The 23,873-nt window shown below is 36.8% G+C and overlaps 1 protein-coding gene and 1 non-coding gene across 2 annotated transcripts in view; both read left to right on the top strand.

Annotated features, from left to right (window-relative positions):
- Positions 1–23,873, top strand: part of PRTG (protogenin) — a 141,070-nt gene that overhangs the window by 9,434 nt on the left and 107,763 nt on the right. The window lies entirely within an intron of this gene.
- On the top strand, positions 13,995–14,101 carry LOC118992695 (U6 spliceosomal RNA). Its single transcript, XR_005067696.1, has one exon. It is a non-coding gene; the product is annotated as a U6 spliceosomal RNA (small nuclear RNA).

Here is a 23,873-nt window from a genome sequence, read left to right as displayed (position 1 = left end):
TCAAAATAGAATTTTAATGTTCTTGCTATTTCATAACAATATTATGACATTGATAAGTTCCAATATCTGGTAAATATTCTTAGTGCTGCTATATTTTTTATTGAGTTGCTGATAACTACTGTGGAAAAGCAAAAAGAATGACAAAGAGGTAGGAAAGCCATGCATTTCTTCCCCATTGCTGGTGACTTAATGAGACAAATCACTTAATCATTCTGATCCTTACTTGTCTTATGTGTTAAAATGGATAGCTTGGGGGAAAAAGAGGGGATGGTAGTTGAGCAAAACAGTGCCCTTATTTTTATAGTGCTATTATCATAATTCTAAGTAAATGGCCAATAAATAATATTTTTATAAGACTAAATCCAATCACATTGCAAAAGAACCCTTTAAGTCATTTCGGAAAAAGGTTGGCCATTATTTAACTTGGTACTTTTAAGAACTCATACTCTTCCCATGAACCTTTGGAGAGGGGGGAGATCTCCAACCAGTATGATAATTTGAGCTAGTCCTTCCTATCCATCTCTTTATCTATCTATCTACCTATCTAGTTATCTATTTTTTATCCTTACTTGAGGGCACTTTTTCATTGCTTTTAGAGAGAGAGGAAGGAGGAGAGAGAAACATTGATTGGTTGCCTCCCATATGTACCTAGACTGGGAATCCATATGTGCCCAGACCAGTGATGGAACTCATAACCTAGGTATGTGCCCTGACTGGGAATTGAACCTGCAGCCTTTTGGTTACAGGATGATTCTCCAACCAAGTGGGCCACATTGGCCAGGGCTGAACTAGTACTACTTTTAGAGCCTAGAAAAGTAAGTTACTTTGTCTGAGACTGGGCAGTCCAGGGTGGTTGTGCTACTTTAAAGGTTGTCGGAGTGTTGGAGAGGTATTTTACAAATATGTGTCTGGTCCTGCTAATAATTAACAGTATATTCTGATATTTATAGACTCAGTGTTTAAAAATAAGTGCTGATTTCATTTTAAGAGAGTTTTGATAAACTTTCTTGAGGATGTATTTTAATAGAAGTAGATTATACTTGCTCCCCACCACTGTCACCAATTCTTATTAAGAATGATAAATTTTAAGTTCACCCCCCACCCCAGCTTTCAAACTGAATTAACTTGAGTCCCTCTGATTGGATTTATAGTAACTTCAATTAAAATATTGACCTCAGAGTAGACACAAAATAGGGAAAAATGCTTTGATGTTGGTATTGCCATTTTGGTATTTCTTTTTAAAAGGGAGATTACAGCTTTTCTTAAATTAGTTTGCCAGTAAAATGTGTTTACTGTTTTCTTAATAAAAATAATTTACTTTTTATGTGTTCAAGAAAGTCACATTTTTACACTGTGACTTAGTAATACCTTTAACTTAATTTTAAGTGAGGGACCAACTTCAGTAAAGCAATAATATTATCAAAATTTTTACCAAAGGGTTTTTGAAGTTACCTCAGTGGTGAAATATGATTTCTTCAAAGCCTGCAAGTATCTTTACCTGGATGATTTACATTTTTAGAAAGCTATGATAATTAATACAGAAAGAAGCTTTGTGAAATTTAATTTTCAGTCCACCAGAAGTCAGTTAGGAAGCTCTGATATTGTGAGAGAGAATTTTGCTGCTTAGCAGGTGATACAGTGAGAAGTTATTACTGAACCCACAGTTGGTCAGTAGAGAGGTGACCAGTTTCTTAACATACTAAAAGTGACTCTACCATTCCTTATCACAAGAGATAGAGGCTGACAATCAGGTTTTACTCTGTTAAGCATCTTTCAGAAAGGGATGACGTTCTAAAAATTGAAATAAAAGGGAAACAAAGAAAATACAGTATTACTTTCCAGTGATTTTTAAATTTTTAAATACTTGTTAAGATAACTGGTAATGAACATTTTGAAGAGAGAGGCTTAAGATTCCCTGAAACTTATCCTACTCAATCAGTAGAGAGTCTTGATTTCCTAATTTGACTTGCAGTGTCATTCTGCCTTCCTTCTAACATGAGTAGGATCACAACTTGCAGTTTTAGAAATTTTTGTTTTGCAAGTAAGGAATATGAAACTGGAAGGAGATACTGCCTTGCTGAAGGGCACAGCTGCTAGACCTGGGACCAGAGCTCAGGTTTGCCATGTCTAGTCATGAATTCCCAATGCTGAAATAAAGATTTTATGCTGCATATTGTGTGGAAATGTGTCTTTTTTATTCATATATATCATAAAACCCAGAATATAGAAAAGAGAAGGGTAACAAAACTGAAACTGAGATTAAAGACCCTTCTTAATATTTATTTTAAAAATATTTTATTTATATCATTGTACAACTTACTGTATTTGTATGGATTTTGTTGATGATGATGATATAGTCAATAGGTGATTTTGAAATAAAACTACTAATGTGTTTCAGTTTTTATTTGTGCTTAACACTTTGTGGAGCTTATTTTCTTGCCTATAACCTGAATGCAGGGAGATTGAGCCTCCGCCCTTTTAGAAGTTCAGTGTTGGTTAATATATCTGTCCAAATGGAAGTGGGCTATTAATGCAGTCCTTTTCAGTGTCTCTCTGAGTAACCTGCAGTGGGACAAGGCTTTTTGGTAACCAGAAGATTGGGTTTTAAATACATGGTTGAGGATGTGTCGTTATTATCTCATGCAAAGAGGGGAAGAGTGACAACCTATGTCTATCGTGAAAAATTTTAATAACATTTTTTTCACATAGAATTCACATACCACAAAGTTCATCCTTCTCAAGTGTGTAATTCAGTGGTTTTTACCACTTCATCTGTCACTACATCCATCACTTCAAAAAGAAGCCCCATATGTCCCAATTCTGGCCTCTCCTACTCCTTGGACCCAATAACTTAATTTCTGTGTCTATAGATTTGTATAATATTGTGGATATTATCATAAAAATGGAATCATATAGTATGTGATCTCTTGTATATAGCTTCTTTCACTTAGCATAATATTTTCAAGGTTCATCCATGGCGTAGTACATATTAGAACTTTGTTCCTTTTTGTGACTGAATAAGATTTCATTCTATGATACACCATATTTTAGTTATCTAGTCAAGTCATCTGTTGATGGATACTTGGATTGTTTCCATCTTTTGGCTATTGTGAACCTTTCTGCTGTGAACATCAGCACACCGGTGCTGTCTTTTTGAGTCACTGTTTTCAATTCTTTTGGGCATGTATCTAGGAGTGGTAATTTGGTAATTCTATATTTAACCTTTGTGGGAGCCACCAACCTGTTTCCCACAGTGGCTGAACTATTTTATGGTCCCAGCATTAATGCCTGAGGGATTCCACTTTTCCATATCTCACCAACACTTGTTATTTTAACTAACAAAAAAAACAACCCAACCTACTGCCCTGACCGATATCGCTCAGTTAGTTGGGTGCCCTCCTACAAAGTGAAAGGTCACAGGTTGGATTCCTGATCTGGGCACATGCCTGGGTTGTGGGTTTGGGTGGGGCACTTACGAGAGGCAACATACTGACAATTCCCTCTCACATTGATGTTTCTCTTCCTCTCTGTTCCCCCCTCTTCCTCTCTCTCTCTCAAAATACAGAAATAAAATCTTGTAAAAAATACCAACCTAGTAGGTGTGAAGTGCTAGCTTACTATGGTTTTGAATTGTGTTTCTTTAATGACTGATGATGTTGACACCTTTTCATGTTCTTATTAGCCATTTGTGTATTTCCTTTGGAGAAATGTCTATTCAGGAAAAAGTTGGGTTGTTGATCTTGTGATTGAGTTGTTGTAGGAGTCACGTATGTATTCTGGATAGTAAACCCTTACTAGTTTTATGACATACAAATATTTTCCTCACTTCTATATTTGTCATTTTACTTTCTTGATAATATTCCTTGATGCATGAAAGTTTTTAATTTTGAAGAAGTTCAATTTCTTTTTCTTTATTGCATATGCTTTTAGTGTCATATCTAAGAATTCCCATCATATCAAATCAAATGATGGGAATCCAATTTCACACTATTGTATGTGTAAATCCAATTGTCCCAGCACCATTTGTTGAGGAGACTATCCATTCCCCATTGAATGGACTTGGTACCATTGTTGAAATCAGTTGGCTATAGATATATAGGGGTGTATTTATGGACTCTCTCTTGTCTCCCATTGGTTTATATGTCTACCTTTATGCCAGTACCACACTGTTTTGATTATTACATCTTTCTAATATTTTGGGGGACTGACATTGTTTAATAAAATTGTATAGCTTTCAAGTGTAGAAAAATACATTTCTCAAAAAAATACTTATTGAAAGGTACTCTGCTAGGTCTTGAGAATGACACAATTAATTTAAAAAACAGTGCCTGACTCAATGATACGTTATTGGGAAAAAGAAATTCATAAGTAAGCAGTCACTAAAGCAGTATGCTTATGTAATAGTAGAGTATATACCCTTGGTAGAGTTACATATATGATACTAGTTTTTTTTAACTTTATGCTGAAAAATTTCAGATCTACAGAAAAATGGAAGGATAGTGTAATGAACACATGAATTCCTTTCACCTAGATTCTTAGCTATTAATTAACATTTGCCACATTTACTCTTTGTCTTTCTCTCTAGAAATGTAAGTTGTGGTAGACATCATGACATTTTGCCTCCAAATACTTTAGTTCCCCATTCATCTACACATCTGGGGTGGGGGGTAGGGAGCACCTAGGGAGAGATCCTTGTGGGAGTGATCCCTAAGCTGAATTTTAAAGGAAACCTAGATTTCAGTTGGATGAGTCAAAAAGGTGTAGTAGTAAGGAACAACATGGTATGTGTGAAATAATAAGCTGTTTGGTGTTGCTAGAAAGTAAATTCCAAGGAAATGGTGGCTAGAAATGGAGTTGAAGATGTGGGCAAGATCCACTTAAGAAAATAAATACTCATGATATACCACCTGCCCTATTGAGAAACCTGGAATGTAACCCATGAGTGGTGGGAGCTGCAGGGGATTTGGATTGGTCCGTTTGTTTTATAGATTGGTCTGCAGGAGCATGTGAGAACAGAAGATGAGTGAACAGGGTGGGAGGCAGATGGAGACTGTGATGGTCAGAACTCATAAGGGTCTGGACTAGAGCATGTGTAAGAGGATGAAAGGAAGATAGATTTTTAGGCCAGATTAGGATTAAAAATAGCAGTACTTGTTAGGTGTAGGGAGTAAAGGAAAGCAAGAAGTTCAGGATGATGTCAATATTTCTTGTTTGGATGACTTGGTAAATGGTGGTACAATCAACTAACACAGAGAACACAGGAGAAGGAGCTAATAAAAGGAATAAGGTTGTGAGTTTGGCTGGGAAAATGTTTTAAGATTTCTGGGAGATGTGTAGGTGGAGCTGTCTAGCACATGGTTTAAGAGAGCTGGTAAAGTCAGGAAAGGCATGGCTTGAAGGTATCAAGTTGAAAATCACCAGGACTGACTGATGTGGAATTGAAGTCATGGTTTTGAGCAGAATGAGGGTACTGTGCATGAAGCATGGGCAACAAACAGAGACAAAAACAGTGGTCAGGAAGCCAAGTGGAAAACCAGTGATGTACAGAAGTCACGGGAGAAGTTTCAGAGAGTTTATGAGACAACATCAGATACAACAGAGCATTTCATTAAGACAAGACTTGAAAAATACCTGTTGTGCCAGGCAACTAATAGATCATTAAAGTCTCAGAGCAGTTTCAGTAGAGTGAAAAGAAGCAATAGGGACATTGAATTTTGCCTAAAATTTAACAATGGGACAATTTCCCATGGTTTTAATATTGTTTGACATTATTACTTTCAAATTAGAAATAGTACTATTCTGCTGTGATTAAATTATTTTAATCCTCACCCAAGGATATGTTTATTGATTTTAGAAAGAGAGGAAGTGGGAGAGAAACATCAGTTGGTTTCCTCTGTACGCGCCCCAGCTGGGGATCATACCCGCAGCCTTTTGGTGCTTGGGACAGTGCTCCAACCATCTGAGCCACCTGGCCAGGGCTAGTCTCTGATTTAGCAAAATAATACCATTTTACACTTTTCTGAAACTTTCATTAATATGATTATCTGAAAATTTAGTTACTTAACTAGTGCAAATGGTTAAATTGCTATTTATTTTATCTGAAATAACTGTTAAACATATACAGCTTATCCTTTGGGAACATACTTGTTAAAAATAATAATCAGTGAGTATATAAAACCATTAAAAGGCATTCGTCATTTGTTTATTAAAGGTCTTTGTGCTGTCTCTTAAATTGATTTTCCCTCAACTTACATGTTTCTAAAAATTTAGTCTATTAGGTCTTCAACTTGAAAAGGAAATAATGATTTTTAAGCAAACTTCCCTGTTCTTTATTTTATCTTCTAATCTCAGTTTTGCAGATAATGATGCAGTTTAATAAATGCAACCATTTCTCATTCATCTGTAAATATTTGAAAATTTTTAGTAAAATTAATTAAGACAAGGAAAACAGTCAATCCCCCAACTCCTATTTTTGGTATTACAGCTTTTCTAAACAATTCAAGTATTCAATTTTAACAAGCAACCCAACTAAGATAGTGGGTTTAAAGTATGTATATTTATAAAACCAGTTACATATGTATGTGGGTATAAAATTATTTATGAATAGTAATTTGAGTCTTAAGAGGCCTAGCCTTATAAACTTGGTATATCTGTATTTAAGAAGGTCAAATGAAAGTATGCATTAAAAATATACATGAATTTTTATAGGTTTTTTTAAAAGAAAAAGTGGGTTTGTGTTAAGATGCTGGACACAATATCATTTCATATATGATATCATTTCATATGTGATAGCGAAAATTATGATTTTTTAAAATATGAAAGAGGGAAACAAAGCTTTCATCTTAATGAAATAGCAACATAAATGTCATTAATAAGAGGGCATTTGGCTCTTCAAACATGTTGTGTCCCATTACATAATGGTTTACCAGATTAAATGAAATTATTGATTTCTGCTTCCTTACTGACATCCATTTATGAGCAGTTTCTTCGGCACCAGAGCACAATGTCAAAGGTCATAACTTACTTTCTTCAGAAGCATAAAAGCTTTCAGATGGCATATCCCAGACACCTTCATTGTGGCCTTTTGCTTTTTCTCTCTTGCATAGAATTACTAGAGAGGCATGGTTGAAAGAAACATCTCATAAATCAGCAGGAGAGAGCCATTACCCTCAAAGGCTTCTTAAAGTCATTGCATACTAGATTCCACTACAGTGTAATATTGTGCTTTACCCAGATTTTGTCAGTTTTTAATACAAAATGATTTGTTGTGTCATGCCTTTTTGTGTCTACTGTTTTCTGTAAAATATCATTTATATTTTAGTTAAAGTATTCTGTTTGAAATAAATTAGACTATTTCCCCTGTGTTAAATGTATACATTTTTCTGCTTTCCTATAAAGGTCAGGTCACTGTGACATCAGGAAGGACCAGTAAAGAGATAGGGATGTGGATGTTTCTCCATCACTTAGTTGTGTCATGTAACTTAAGCCCTTGCATCAATGGCTATGTTTTCCACTTTCATCAAGGTGTTTTTGGTATCATGTAGCTTTAAAGCCACAGCTTTTACCATAGCTGGCATACCACTTTACTCGTGAGAATGTTACTAAACATGAATCTCATTTAAAAATGCAAAAGTCTTAATTTCATAATAACAGCTTGAGATTTAGGGGTTATCAAGTTTTATAAATATATATGTATATATACGCACATGAATACATGTGTACATATATAATATATTTTTGTTACCTGTATGTCTACAAAATTACTTTTTTTTAAAGTTGCATTTTCTTTTTTTTTTTTAATTTTTTATTTGTTTATCTTTAGAAGAGAAGGGAAGGAGAGAAGGAGAGAAATATCAATGTATGGTTGCTTTTGGTGCATCCCCTGCTGGGAACTGGCCCCTGCTGGGAACTGGCCTGCAACCCAGGCATGTGCCTTGACAGGGAATCAAACCATGATCTTCTGGTTCGTAGGCCTGAGCTCAATCCACTGAGCTACACGAGCCAGGGCCAAAATTCCTTTTTCTACATCATAATAAACTCAGCAGTTACAGTCCTAAGAACTCTTAATATCTTTGTATGTTTTAACTAAGTAGATAGAAAAAGAAAATAGAAAAGGCAAAGAGGTGATTTTTTTCCCTTTTGGTAGTCTGGTCATTTAGACAAAAATCAAAAACTAGATTATACTCTAATTCTTGAAGATTAGATCCTCTCAGCACTTTAAGGTAGTTTCCACATTATGACGATGTTGCAGCATTCTCTTGAGATCCTCTGACACTTCAAAACCTCCTCAATGACTCCTTGCCTTCTAGGTCACATGGACTAAAGAGGTAGGGAAAAGTGCTGTAGTGTGCAGAGGGACAGTCATTTTTCAGCCCATACTTTAATTCTGAATAAAAACTTGGTCTTAGTTAACAGTATACTGGAATATTGTGATTGATATAAACTTGTGTTTGGACAGCTGATTATCAGTCTAAATTCATTTGTAAGTTGGTGGCAAATAATTATTCTCTTTTAAGGAGAGTGATATACTTTGTTTATCTGATGGTTTTTGGACAGTATCTAAAAAAATAATGTGAGCAATTGTTGAAATTTTTCTTTTGCTGGTAACATTCTGACAAATTTACTTCCATTCATCTCTGCATGTGTGTATATTATGTGATCATGATATTTTACAGTGTTTACAGTTTAGGGACTCATTTTCTTTCCTTTTATTTATTTATATTTTAATTTATTGGGGTGACACTGGGTAACAAAATTACACAGGTTTCAGGTGCACGATTCCACAACAGATCATCTGTACACTGTATTGTGTGTTCACCACCCCAGGTTAAGTCTCCTTCCATCATCACTCATTTCACTTATACCCTCCCTCATCCCCTTGAGAATTTTTGTAAGTGTTGAGCATTTTATTATAGTAGTCGTGCACTTACTGAATAATTTACCCGTGTCTTTTCCTTTAACTTGTGCCAGCTGTTCATCTGAATGTTTTATCACAAAGGTTTCCTCTCACTTGGAGTCGGTGTTAATTGAGAGACCAAGCCAGCAGTAGTAAATTGCTTTTTGAGTTTCTTTCACTGACATTTTGGCTTAAAGATTAGCTCTTTTTTATCTTAAAACCAGTATTATTTTCTCTGCATACCTCTAGTTTGGATCCTCAGTACTCAGGATGTTTTGGAGGCTGTAATTCCAGAGTACTCTGGATGTTGTGATCCCAAATCAAAGATATTTATCTCTTCTTTTAAGGAAAAAAAAAGGATTAGGAACTTCCTGCTGTTTTTGCAAACACTAAAAGCATCCTTTAGGGCTTGAAGTTGCCCAGAGGTCACTTTTACAAATGCTTCAAATACTCTCAAGGCCTCCAGTTATCGCCCCAAGCTCTTGCTTTTAAGGGTAAGGGCTAGGATTCCTAGTAGTCTAATAGCTTTGTGTATAGAATCAATGAATCAGTCAGATTAAAAACATAGTTGGCATTATGTAAAGAAAGTGTTCTTATCCCTGGAGGTAGGAAACAAATGTGAAAGCTTTGGCACTAAGGTCTTTGAACTGATAGTATTTTGTTTCATTATACACCCTGTCATTGTAGCCTCAGTTAAATAACAGATATATTAGTTAATAGTTCCTTTTGAAATAACAAACATATCAGTACATACGATTTTTATTTTATTTTATTTTTTACTTTTAGAGAGAGGGCAAGGGAAGAAGAGAGGGAGAGAAATATCAATGTGTGAGGGAAACACTGACTGGGCACTTGGCCTGCAATGCAGGCATATTCCCTGACCGGAAATCAAACCAGTGACCTTTCAGCTCACAGGCCAGCACCCAGTCCATTGAGCCACACCAGCCAGGGCTGATATTTTCTGAAATATTGTTAGTATTCGATAATGTGAAAAATACTTTACTATTTGAAGAAAACCATTAGATTAAAAGAAGAATTACAGTGACTGTATTCAGTTATAATTATTAGAGTATCACATCTGTGTATTTTACAGCTCAGTTCCTAAAAAATTAAGGAGCTTGCTAAATGGACTTTTCCTCAGAAGTCCCTCTTGTGGGGTTGTAATTTGAATTCATTAAACACAGAGATTTTTAAGGATTGTGTCCAAATTTTAACTTTATGAAAAACAAAGATGTTTATATATATCTTTAAGAAACCACTGCTCAATTTCAAAGCATAAATAGAACATTTTAGGTAGAAAATATATGTCATCTCTTATAGCTATTTTGAATATGTATAATTTTTAAGTGTAAGTGGTTAAGAGATTTGAATAGTTATAATATGACTAGATCATTATACTTGAAACAATTAATTTAATATTTCAAAGGATATGTGATCCATAAGCGGGGAAATAATCTTTTTTTAGAAGTGTAACCTTCCCTAAAGCTGGCGGGGAAAAGGTGACTTACCAAGATGGGGCAGTAATAAGTTCCTGCCTGGATATACTCCCTCTTCTCCAAATACATAGCAATTATAGGTAAAATACAAGGATAGAAAACTAAAAAGACATATTCTGGCCTAAAAACAAGAGGAATATCTATGGGAAGCCAAAACAGAAGAGAAATGTAGAGGGTTAAGTGGCCTGAAATTTTAGGCTTGGCTTTACTTCTGGATCAGGAAAGATTTTTAAACAATTTACAAGAAGCCGAAACCATGAAGAAAATCATAAATTTAAAAAAATGTTTAAACTTCTGAATTTCGGAAAGATAATATAAGCCAGGAGTTAAATGACCAGCCACAAGCCAAATAAGATAAAATATTGCATAAGATTTATGCAATAAATCTAAATGACAAAGGATTACAAACCAAAATATATAAAGAATTCTACAAATCAGTAACAAAGAAGCAAATATCCTAGTAGAAAAGAATGTGAACAGGAGGTAGTTCACAGAAGACAAAACCTAAATAGCTGATAAATATATGAAACTGTGCTTAACTCACTTGTAATCAGGAAAGTGAAAAGAGTAATTTTAAAGATACTATTTTAGTCCTGGCTGACTGGTGTGACTCAGTGGATTGGGCGCTGGTTTTTGAATGGAAAAGTCATCAGTTTGATTCCCATTTAGGGCACATGCCTGGGTTGCAGGCCAGGTCCCCGGTTAGGGGCGTGTAAGAGACAACTGATCAATGAATCTTTCACACACTGGTGATTCTCTCCCTCTCTGTCTCCTTCTCTTATCCTCTCTCTAAAAGTAAATAAAGTCTTTTTTAAAGGCACTATTTTACATTCACTACATTGACAAACATCAAAAAGCCTGATAACTGCCAAAATATGGCTAGGAAAGCTGATGGTAATCTAAAGTGAATATAAATGATAGCTGTTTTAGAAAGCAGTTTGACTGCATGTGGAAAAATTGAAAATGGATATGCCTTTTGACTCAACAATTTCATTACTAGGTATATGTCATAGAAAAATTCTTGCCCATGTGCAACAGGAAATATGTGGAAGAATGTTTCTTGAAGCATCCTTTGTAATAATGGAGTTGGAAACAAATTACATGTCCATCAATAAGGATATGACTAATAAATAATGGGATACAGTGAAATGAATTAGTTAAAATGATTAAAATATATATATATATGTATAAATGTGGATAAATGGCAAAGTAAGCTAAGCATAAAAATAAATTACACAATAGAGTATGATGCCTTTGTATATAGATTGAAAGTATGCAAAACAGTACATATTTTGTTTATGAGTATATACACAGTATAAAATATTAATGAGACCAAGTATGTTATTCAGGATAGTGGTTGATTCTGGGGAGGAAAAGATTAGGTTAGAGAAAGGTATACAACCAAATTTGTAATGTTTTATATTTAAAAAATTCTGATACGAATGTGGCAGAGTGTTAGTATTTGCTGAAGCTTGGTGGAATGTACAGAAATGTTTGTTGTGTTACTCCCTCTTCTATATGTTTGAATAGTCTGAATAAATAGTATTTAGAGGAGTGCTTTAAAATATATTTCCATATTTTGTCAGAGATAAAGTGTCCTATTAGTGGCCATTGAAATTAAATTATATAGCTGCGTTTGTTATTTGCTTGACAGCTTATTTTTAAGTTTTATCTTTTTTTAATATATTTTATTGATTATACCATTACAGTTGTTCTATTTCCCCCCCTTCATTCCCCTCCACCTGCACACTCCCTCTCCCACCATTCTCCCCCCCTTAGTTTATAACCACGTGTCTCAAGTTCTTTAGATTCTATATTTCCCCCACTATTCTCGCCCTCCCCCCTATCTATTTTCTACCTACTGTCTATGCTATTTTCTGTGCCTTCTCCCCCCTTCTCCCCCTCCCACTCCCCTGTTTCTAACCCTCCATGTGTTCTTCATTTCTATGGTTCCACTCCTGATCTAGCTGTCCTCTTGGTTTGCTTTTGTTTTAGGTGTGGTTGTTAATAACTGTGTGTTTGCTGTCCTTTCACTGTTCATATTTTTCATCTTCTTTTTCTTATATAAGTCCCTTTAGCATTTCATATAATAAGGGCTTGGTGATGATGAACTCCTTGAACTTGACCTTATCTGAGAAGCACTTTATCTGTCCTTCCATTCTAAATGAAAGTTTTGCTGGATAAAGCAATCTTGGCTGTAGGTCTTTGGATTTCATGACTTGGAATACTTCTTTCCAGCCCCTTCTTGCCTGTAAGGTCTCTTTTGAGAAATCCGCTGACAGTCTGATGGGTACTCCTTTGTAGGTGACTGTCCCCTTATCCCTTGCTGCTTCTAGGATTCTCTCCTTCATTTTGGTCTTGGCTAATGTAATTATGATGTGCCTTGGTGTGTTCCTTCTTGGGTCCAACTTCTTTGGCACTCTCTGAGCTTCCTGGATTTCCTGGAAGTCTATTTCCTTTGCCAGACTGGGGAAGTTCTCCTTTATTATTTGTTCAAATAAGTGTTCCACTCGTGGCTGTTTCTTTCCCCCTTCTGATACCCCTATAATCCGGATGTTGGAACGTTTCAAGATGTCCTGGAGGTTCCTAAGCCTCTCCTCATTGTTTTGAATTCTCATTTCTTCATTCCTTTCTGGTGGGATGTTTTGTTCTTCCTTCTGGTCCATTCCATTGATTTGAGTCCCAGTTTCCTTTCCATCACTATTGGTTTCCTGTGCATCTCCCTTCATTTCAATTAGTTTAGCCTTCATATGTTCCTCTAATTTGTGACTATGTCCCTCTAATTTGTGGCTATAATCTACCATTCTGTGAGCATCCTGATAAATAGTGTCTTGAATTGTGCTTCTGAGAGGCTGGCAATTTCTCGGTCGCTTAGAGTTATTGGCTCTGGGACTTTGAGTTCTTCTTGCACCATCTTTTGGGCTGTTCGTGCCTGTTCCATAGCAAGATCAGAGCCCTAAAGTGTTCACTAGAGCAGGGCAACTAAGTCGCTGGGTTGTGACGTTGTATGTGGGGGCGGGGTCAAAGAGGGACAATGGCTTCCCATCTGCCACCTGCCGCCTGCCGCCAAGGCCCGGCACCGCAGCCACCAGGGTCACCAGGCCCACGCGTTTTGTTCCACTGCACGCGAGTGTGCCACCGCTGTCAGCCCTCCACCACTGGGTTCATCCCCTGGGGCCTGCGTGGTCTGTCTCACTGTGCGCGAATGTGCAACCGCGGTCAGTCTGCCCCACACCCCAACTGGTTCCCGGCTGCCTGCGCGTCTAGGTCGGGGATCTGTCCTGCCCGACCCAGCTCCGCTGCTGGCTCCGCCTCTCTTACCGTCCCCGTTGAATGGTTCGTAGTTGTCAGACTTCCGTATAATTCCGTTTTCTGGTCTTTGGGTGTGTCCTTGTTCTCCAAACCTTTGTTGTATTCAAACTTGGCTGTGGGAGAAGGCACAGTGTTTCCACCTATGCCTCCATCTTGGCGGAAGTCTTAAGTTTTATCTTAATGGTCTTTTTATTGTTTTTCTTCCAAGTCTTGAAAAATTTGCATAAAGGTTTGATATAAAAAGATACTAACAATCTGAAACAACATCTGCCCTGGAAAATTTATACCATGTGCTCCCTTCAGCAGCACATATACTGAAATTGGAATGATACAGAGAAGATTAGCATGGCCCCTGCACAAGGAGGACACGCAAATTCATGAAGCGTTCCATATTTTTAAAAAAATTTTAACACCATATCTATGTTTCGCACCAAATAGTCTTAAGTTGATTTAGCAGGGCTTCACATTGCTTCATGTTTAATTCAATTTGAGAAAGAGCACAGTTATAATAACCATATCATACATCATTGTGTGGATTGTCTTAATGATCAAATAGGATGAGCAATTAGGAGTTGAATCAGCTGCTTTTTCAGTTACCTATTGTAGTACCCAAAGAAAGCAAATCCACCTGAGATTTGCGGATTTGGTTCAAACATAGCAAAGCTGTATTCTAGAAAATCTTTGCTGCTACAGAAAATGAGCTTCTCTGAAAGCTAAAGTTATTATTTGAGACAGGGGTCTTTGTCTGTCTTTGACCGTTGGTCAGTGAACTCTGACCAAGCATTTTGTTTCACCATTTTGACCATAGTGTGGGTTGCTAGTGATTGATATATTAACCCCAAGAGTTCACTTTCTTATGTCAAAGACTTATCAGTACAGAAAAGAAACTGTGCCCTGGCTGGTGTAGTGCAGTGGATTAAGCGTGGGCCTGCAAACCAAAGTGTTGCCGGTTCAGTTCCCAGTCAGGGCACATGCATGGGTTACAGGCCAGGTCCCCAGTAGGGGACACATGAGAGGCAGCCATACATTGATGTTTCACTCCCCCTCTTTCTCCCTCCCTTCCCCTCTCTAAAAGTAAATAAAACTTTAAAAATATATATTTAAAAAAAAAGAAAACTGCATGTGAGCTTATTCATTTTATTTAAAGGCTGAAATGCAGTTGTGTGATTGAAGAGGTTACATTGAGACCTGAGAAGCATTCATTGCTTGCTTGTTTGCTTATTTATCAACAGAAAAATATGAGTTTTTAAAATTATATTTTATTGATTATGCTATTACACTTGTTCAGTTTTTCTCCGATTGTCCCACTCTGCTCAGCATTCCTCATTCCCTCAGGCAATCCACACACACATCTTTGTTTATGTTTTTTGGTCATGTGTGTATTTCTTTGGCTACACCATTTTCATACCGTACTTTACTTTCCCAAGACTGTTCTGTAATTACCTACTTGCACTTCTTAATCTCCTCACCTCCTCATTCATTTTCCCAAACCTCCCTCCCATCTGGCAACCATCAAAACACTCTCATATCCAATGTTCTGTCTCTGTTTTTTTGTTTGCTTAGTTTGCTTTTTAGGTTCAATCGTCCATAGGTATGTACTTATTGCCATTTTATTTTCATAATTTTGATATTCTTTTTAAAAATAAGTCCCTTTATCATTTCATATAATAAAGGTTTGGTGATGATGAACTCCTTTAGTTTTTTCTGGTCCGCGAGGCTTCATTTAGAATCAAAGGGCAGATTATCTTTGCAGAGTAGAGATATCTTAGCTGTAGGTCCTCACTTTTCATGACTGTGAATATTTCTTTCCAGTCCCTTTCAGCCTGCAAAATTTCTTTTGAGAAATCAGTTGACAGTCTTATGGTGACTCCTGTGTAGGTAATCAACTGCTCTTCTCTTGCTGCTTTTAAGATTCTCTCTTTATTTTTAACCTTTGGCACTTTAGTTATGATGTGTCTTGGAGTGGACCTCTTTGCATCCATCTTGTTTGGGACTCTCTGTGCTTAGTGGACTTGCATGTCTATTTCCTTCACCAAATTAGGGAAGTTTTCTTTCATTATTTTTTTCAGATAGATTTCCAATTTCTTGCTCTTTCTTTCTCCTTCAGGCACCCCTAGGGTGCCATTGTTGGACCTCTTGAAGTTGTCCCAGAGGCTGCTTACACTGTCCTCATTTTTTAAATTCTTTTTTCTTCTTGTTCTGATTGGTTGTTTTCTGCTTCCTTGTGTTCCATATCATTGATTTGATTCTTGGTTTCATCCACTCTACTGTTGTTTACTTGTAAATTGTTCATTTTTTGTCTGGATTTTTTTATGCTATTAAGATCCTCACTAAGTTCATTGAGCATCCTCATAACCAGTGTTTTGAACTCTGTTTGATAGATTGCTCATCCGCATTTCATTTAGTTCTTTTTCTGGAGTTTTGATCTGTTCTTTTCATTTGGTCCATATTTCTTTGTCTCCTCATTTTGACATCCTCCCTGTGTTTGTTTCTGTGTATTAGGTAGAGATGCTATGATTCCATGATTTGGTAGGGTATCCTAATAATGTGTCAGGTGTCCTGCAGGGTCCAGTGGCAAACTGGACCCTTATCACCCAAACTGGGTACTCGAGGTGTGCCATTTGTGTGGGCCAAGTACACCCTCCTCTAGTAGTTGAGCCTTGATTGCTGTTTGCAGAACAGTGGGAGGGATTTACCCAGGTCAGTCAGCTGCAGGGATTAGCTATGACCACTTACCACCAACCGCCACCCTCCATGGATGATCAGCTCTTCAGAGGCAGGGTAGTGGTGCTCCAGTGTGGTCCATAGCTGTCCACTGGGTGCTCAGGCTGTGGGGTTTCCCAGGTAGTACAGACGTGCTAAAAAGAAAAATAAAGCAGGGTAAAGGGGGAACAGAAAGCTGAGGTGGGGATTAGTCACTGTTTTAATTAAGATGATCAGGAAAGGCCTTTCTGTAAGGTGATATTTGAGTATAGGCTTGAAGAGAGAGTACACCAGACATGGGGATTTCTAAAAGAAGATTACTTCTAGGTAGAGAGAAGAACCAGTGCGAAGGATGTGAGGCTGGAGTGTGCTTGTCTGTTCAAAGAACAGTGAGGAAGCCGGTGTGGCTGGAGCAGCATAAGAGAGAATTGCAGAAGATGAGGTCAGAAAAGTAAGTAGTGAGGCTGACAGGGTGGGAGACGGGGATGCAATCATGTAAATGCTGTAGTCCATTTTAGTGCTCTATTTTATTTTATTGTTTGAAGATTTTATTTATTTTTTAGAGAGGAAGGAAGGGAGAGAGGGGAACACCCATATGTGAGAAAAACATCAGTTGGTTGCCTCTCGAACACCCCTAACTAACTGGGTTGCTGGCCCGCACCCAGGTATGTGCCCTGACGAAGAGTAGAACCAGTGACCTTTCACTTTGTATTATGATGCCCAAACCACTGAGCCATACCAGTCAGGGTGCATTGCTCCATTTTAATTTGACTTAATTCAAATCTTATACCTAGAATTATTTATGCTTTTCTTAACCATTTCATCTCACTGTGATCTTTTCCTTCTCTAGGCCTCCTTCCATGTAATGTTCACCTAAAAGTCATCATCTACTGTACTTATTTAACTTTTTACGTATCACATCTGTGCTCCATGAGCAAATTTTTGTGCATATACATATACATAATGCATACATACACAAGTATACATATATACATAGATATATACACAATTACTAAAATTATCTTTATAATATATACACACGTATACATATAAATGATTACAGGTGAGAGCTAAAACAATAGCAACCAGCTGAGAGATGGGTGCATGAGTTGGGGCAATAACCATGAGAGCAGAAAAGAAAGTGTATCCGTTAACTATCACTGTATAACAAACTACTCAAACATGGTGGCTTAAACTGTAAGTACATATTATTTCACACAAGTCTGTAGAACAGGTGCATGGCTTTGCTGACATGAGCCAGGTTTGCCTCATGTCAGCTGAGCTAACTCATGTGTGTGCAATTGGTGGGCAGGTGTGCAAGGAGGAGGGGTGTTGGCTGGTATAAGGTGATATCAACCTCCATGGTTGGCTGCCTGCCTGTCAGTTGGAGTGATGGGAGAAATTGGACCACATGTCTTTTCATCATCTATCAGGCTATCCTGAGTTTGTTATGTGTCTGTGGCAAGTTCTAAAAGAGTGAGAGAAATCACATGAGCCTTCTCAGAGCATGGAAATAACACACTGTTACTTCCATCCCATTTTGCTGTCCAAAGCAAGTCTCAAGGGCAGCCTGTATTCAAAAGGTGAGGAGAGCTGCAAAGTTACATTGTAAAGAGCATGGGCATGTATGCGTGAAGAATTTCAGCTACTCTTGTAGTCAGTGTATTGCAGACAGAATGGATATGAGAGAAGTGTGGCAATGAATATTTCATGTTCTCTACCCTTGAAGATAAATTGAAGATTTATGACTTGTGTTTTTGGGTGACAATACCATTAAATCAGATTGGAGAGAAACATGGGAGTAAGTCTCAGAAAGTGTTGGTGGACTGGGAGAGGAAGAGAGGGGAAAGATTTGGAACCAATGTGAGCGAGAAGGAAAATGAATTTAGTCCTATCACACCAAATTTTAGGTGCCTTTGGGACATCTAGATGGAGGCATCTAGCCATTATGTTGATGGAATCAAAGATTTTCCAAGAGGAGAGTTGAAACCTAGAAATACACAGATTTAGTAGTTATTAACTATGTATTGGATGGGAGAAGTTGATGGGGTTGTCAAGGAAAGAGTATAGTGTACAAAGATAAGAGGGCTGAAGACACACAGTCAGCCTTACATTTAAGAAGTGAAAGAAGAGGAGTCATCCAAGTGGGTGGAGGAAGTACTGAAAGGAAATAAGGAAGTCTCAAGGTGAGGGCATTCCATTGTTGTAGATGCTGTGGAGTCCAAATCAGTTGAGGATCAAGGAGAAACAATTTGGTCCATCACTGGTGGTCATGATGGGGTTGAGAAGAGAGGAGATATACTGATGGAGGAGTGAAGTGGAAAAAAGAACAGGGTACAGAAGCTGGAGGCAGAGGCAAGCTTTAGAGACCATATATATATATAGGATAGGGAAGACATGAGGAAGAGTTGGAAGGCAGAGGTTATATTATAAATGAATTAGGATTACAAAGGAATGGGAAGAGATGAACAGAATAAAATCCTTTATATAAAATGCTTCAATTAATCCTCACCACAACTGTTTGAAATAATAAATTCAATTAAAACCACAATGAGATACCACTTCACACTGGTCAGAATGGCCATCATAACCAAATCAAACAACAAATGCTCGAGAGGTTGTGGAGAAAAGGGAACCCTAGTACACTGTTGACAGGAATGCAGACTGGTGCAGATACTGTGGCGAATAGTGTGAAATTTCCTTAGAAAACTAAAATGGAACTGCCTTTTGACACAGCAGTTCCACTGCTGGGATTATACCCTAAGAATCCTGAAACACCTATTCAAAGGAACCTCTATACCCCAAATTCAGCACAATTTACAATTTCCAAGTGCTGGAAGTAGCCCAAGTGCCCATCAATAAATGAATGGATCAAAAAACTATGGAACATTTACATGATGGAATAGCATGCAGCAGAAAGGAGCTCCTACCCTTCAAGACAGCATGGATGGAACTGGAGAGCATTGTGCTAGGTGAAACAAGCCATGCGGTGAAAGAAAAATACCATATGATCTTACCTATAAGTGGAACCTAATAAACAAAACAAGCAAGCAAAAATATAACCAGAGACATTGAAGTAAATAAATTTATAGTAGCCAGAGTGGAAGGGGAAGGAGGGTAATTGGGGAAAGAAGGGGAAGGATTTTCAAGGAAAATGTACAAAGGATCAATGGACAAAGCCAAAAGCGCGGGGTAGGATTGAGTGTGGAAGGTGGGGGTGGGTGGGATGGGGAGCTGTGGTGAGGGGAAAATAGGGACAACTGTAGCTGAACAAAAATAAAAGAAAAAATTTCAGTCTTTTATGGATTAAGAAACTAAGACATAGAGACCGTAAGTAACTTACAAAGTCACACAGTTATTAATTGGTGAATCTGAATTCATTGTTTCTTTCTCAGCCCCCACCATAAATTTCGCTTTTGTGTGTGTGGGTGGGGGGGGGTGTTTTTTGTCATATCTGCTATATGCTCTTTTAGAGAGGAAGAGGCAAGTCCTCCGAAGGCAGGTATAAGGTTTCACTTCCTCCTCTGTCTATCTTATAAAATTTGGAGATTTAGTATATTTTTTATTGATAAGTTTGATGTTAGGTAACATTTAAATTGATCAGGAGTCAGGTGAATAAACTAAAAGAAGTAATAATTTAGCTTATAGAGAAGACCTTTAGATTTGTTAAAAATGGAAGAGTGATTTAAAGGCAAAAATATTTAAACATACCTACAGTAAATGCCATAGGACAAAATGCATTTAATTCCAAGATACTGTAATCATAACCTAAAATTTTAGAAAGTGAGCTTTTAAAGACAGCTCTAGATTCACATCCTTCAGTTATAAATATAAGAGAAAGACACAAACCGTATGAGTATTGTAGTGGTTTGGAGTTAGAGAACACTTTCCCACGAGTGTAAAAAAAGTCCTACAAATAACAGTTAGCTTGCAGATAGACCTGTTCAACTTACTAGTTAATATATTACACATGTAAAATGAAAAATACAGAATAACATTGCTATAGTAAGTAGATTAACATTAAAACTATTAAGAAGTATTGTTTAACAACCAGAGATGAGGAAATGGGTGGAAATGTTTATGATTTTGAACATGGCTTCCTGGACCTTTTAAAGGCTTTTGAGGACACTGACTTCTATTTTTATTTTTGAAGTTACAGAAGTAGTACATGCTTTCTATGAATATTAAAATAATAGAGAAAAAACTAAGTATAGTACTCAGTTCCTCTTCAAGGTAGTCACAGTTAATAGTTGTGTAGATTTTCCAGGACTTTTTCATATGTATTTATAAACATAGAGGGTGGAGCAAATGTAGGTTTACAGTGTATATGGAAAATAAGACAATAATTAGTAATACAAGAATAATCTCTGTGTTTCATATACTCACAACTATAAACCTACTTTTGCTCTCCCCTGTGTACTTGGGTATATGTACACATTCAGGGTTTTTTCCCCCTCCCGTTTTAAAAACTTTATTGAGGTATAATGGATGCACAATAAGCTGTACATGTTGAAATACACAGTTTGGTGGATTTGGCGTATTTGTGTGCTGGTGAACCTATCAACACAATGAAGAAAATGAACTACTTACAACTCCTGGAAGTTTTCTTGTGCGTTTTGTAATCCATTCCTCCTTCCCATCTACAGGCAACCACTGATGTGGTTTTTATTACTGTCTATCAATTAGTTTGACTTTTCTAGAATATTATGTAAATGGAATCATATAATATGTACTCCTTTGTTTAAATTCTTTGAATTAAGCATACAAATTTTGAAATTCATCCATGTTACATATATAGCAATAGTTCGTTTTTTTTGTTGTTTTTCAGTAGTATTCCATTGTGTGGTTATACCACTGTTTTGTCCACTCAATTAATAAATATTTGGGCTGTTTTATAACAGTTTAGAGTTGTTACAAATAAAGTTGCTATGAATATTCATTTACAAGTCCATGTGTGAACCATAAGCTCATTTCTTCTGGCTAGATACCTAGGAGTGAAATGGCTGGGTTGCATAGTAGGTATACATTTAACTTTTTAAGAAACTGTCAAGCTGTTTTCCAAAGTAGTTGTAACCCTGTTAAATTGATTGCGTTCTACATTGTTCTTTAACTTGTTTGTTTTGTCAGCCAGCCTCCTTGATACTGTTGGGTCATTATCATATCCTGACATCCACAGTTAAAGCCATAAAAAATTTAAACTATTTGTAAAGTTTCATAGAGGTTTTAAAAATCTATAATCCTACTAAATACTCTTTCCCAGATAACTCAGAACTTTTAAAAAATGTATTCCACAGCCCAGGAGAGATAACTTTGAAATAATCTTGTCTAGGTGTATTTACTAGTATAGTCAGCTTCAGTGCTTTGTCACCAAATTTAAATATACTAGAATCTGTTGCAATAGTTTCATGAATTGTTTAGCACTGATTAGTGGAGCAGTGACTTATTTGTTCCTTCATTTTTTAATTTTGTTTCCCTTTATTTGCACCATTCATTCTTGATCTATTCCTTTTCTTTGTCATTTTACTTGTCTTGTTTCTTGTCATGTATTATTTTCCCTTTTTTTGTATTTTTTTCTTTCTCTTTCCTTTCTTTCTCACTAATTCTTTTGCCTCAGTTTCTGTATACACTGACCCCTTCCATCAGCCAATGTTTATCTGTGGAAAGTGAGATTTACCAGCCATCTAAAGGGGTGCTCAATACAGAATAGAAGGGGTTGCAAAACACTGCCTTAGTGGCCTCCAAGCATTGATGTATTTCCAGAAGTCTTTCAGATTACCTGATGCCACTGATAATCGTTTCCTTAAAAGAGACTCAGGGTTGCTGTTGAGCTGTATCGAAAATTCACACTAGGCTATAAATAGTACTCTGCACAAAGTTGGGAAATCCAGATTTACAATTTGTCCTGAGTATAGTTTTATTCATATCATAATCCCTTTAGAATATCAATCTTGGGTCAGATGGCTGTGAGGACTAAATATGAGTAGCAGTATCATAATTTCTGGGTCACTATAAAAGATACAGTACATTTTCAGATACACATAACTACATTTTTGCTGTTATTGAGAAAATCAGTTTTATTGTCTTTTATCAGCAGGGTCATATTGCTTTTAGCACAAAACCTTTGCTGTGACATTCATTGTAAGCCATCAAAGAAAAAGTCAGGCTGTTTGGCTGTTTCCACTGCCAGTAACAAGCATTTTAAAAAGTAGATTTTATCAGTTAACTTTCCTTTGCTTGAATGAATGTGACACTCGACATGAAATATGAGCTGCAAGTTTCTTTTGCCCTATTCCTATGAACTATGCATTGTTTTGATTTGGCTTATTGAATACATTATAGGGGATTTCTACATGGCTCTGGTCCAAAATTCTGTGCTTTTATTATTCTGAGCTAAAGATTGCGTGTAATTTAGGAAAATTTTCTAAAAGAATTTATGCTCTCCTCAGTTAAAAATGGTGTGTGAGTGAAAAATAGAGTCTACATCTCCCCTACCCAAATAGTTCAAAGGCCTTTCATAGGCCAAGTAAGAGTAAGCTGTTTATACAACAGCGTTGAACTGATAAAACAGTTTAGAAAGCATGATTGTATAAAATTGATTTAAGTCACTGGTTGGATATGGTTAGACATGCTTTTACCCTAAAGAAGTTGCATTCTTAGTGTTTGAGATAACCTTAAATGCTAGTCCTATTATGAGGAACCTGTAGATAGGTATAGAAGCACTTTTTAAAAATTTCACCTTTATTGAGGTATAATTGACATAATAGATTTTCAGTGTATATGTCATAGTGATTTAATATATGTATACATTACAAGAGGATTCCCCTCATCTAGATAATTAACACATTTCATCACCTCGTGTATTTACCTTGTGTGTCAGTGTGTGTGTGCTACTCTCAATAAATTTTAATTTTACAATTCATTGTTATCAAATATAGCCATCATGTTTGCTTTAGATGCACAGACATTACTCATAGTTAAAAAATTGTACCCTTTTCTTCCCTGTTTCTTCCATTCCGCCCCCCACTCCCACAGCTCCTAGCAACCATAGAAACAGAAAATTAGAAAAGTGTGAACTTTTATAAAACAACCATTCTCAAACAGAAGGACTCAATAGCAAGTAAACCATGAAAAAACACATTTGCATTTGTACCCACTCATAGTCTTCCATACTATTTTAAAATCTGATCATGTTTATATTTTGCTTAAAATATTTCAGTAGCTTCTCGTTGCCTTCAGAATGCAACCCAAATGCTTAGAGCTTTTCTTCTCAAATTTTAAACTGCATGTAAGTCACCTGGGCATCTTAACAAACGGCCGATTGGCATTGGGATGGAGCCTGATACTCTGTTCTAAGAATAGTTCTAAGGCTGATCCAAGGACCACACTTAGAGCATAAAAAGGCAAGGCTTTTCATCATCGGTCCCTGCCTGCCCAGTTACTGCGTCCTTTACTGCCCTGTCTCTCCA

This window comes from Sturnira hondurensis, unplaced genomic scaffold (genome assembly GCF_014824575.4).
Source record: "Sturnira hondurensis isolate 20B ecotype Veracruz unplaced genomic scaffold, ASM1482457v3 Scaffold0008196, whole genome shotgun sequence".
Lineage (NCBI taxonomy): Eukaryota > Metazoa > Chordata > Mammalia > Chiroptera > Phyllostomidae > Sturnira > Sturnira hondurensis.
This window is presented reverse-complemented; position numbering and strand designations above follow the sequence as displayed.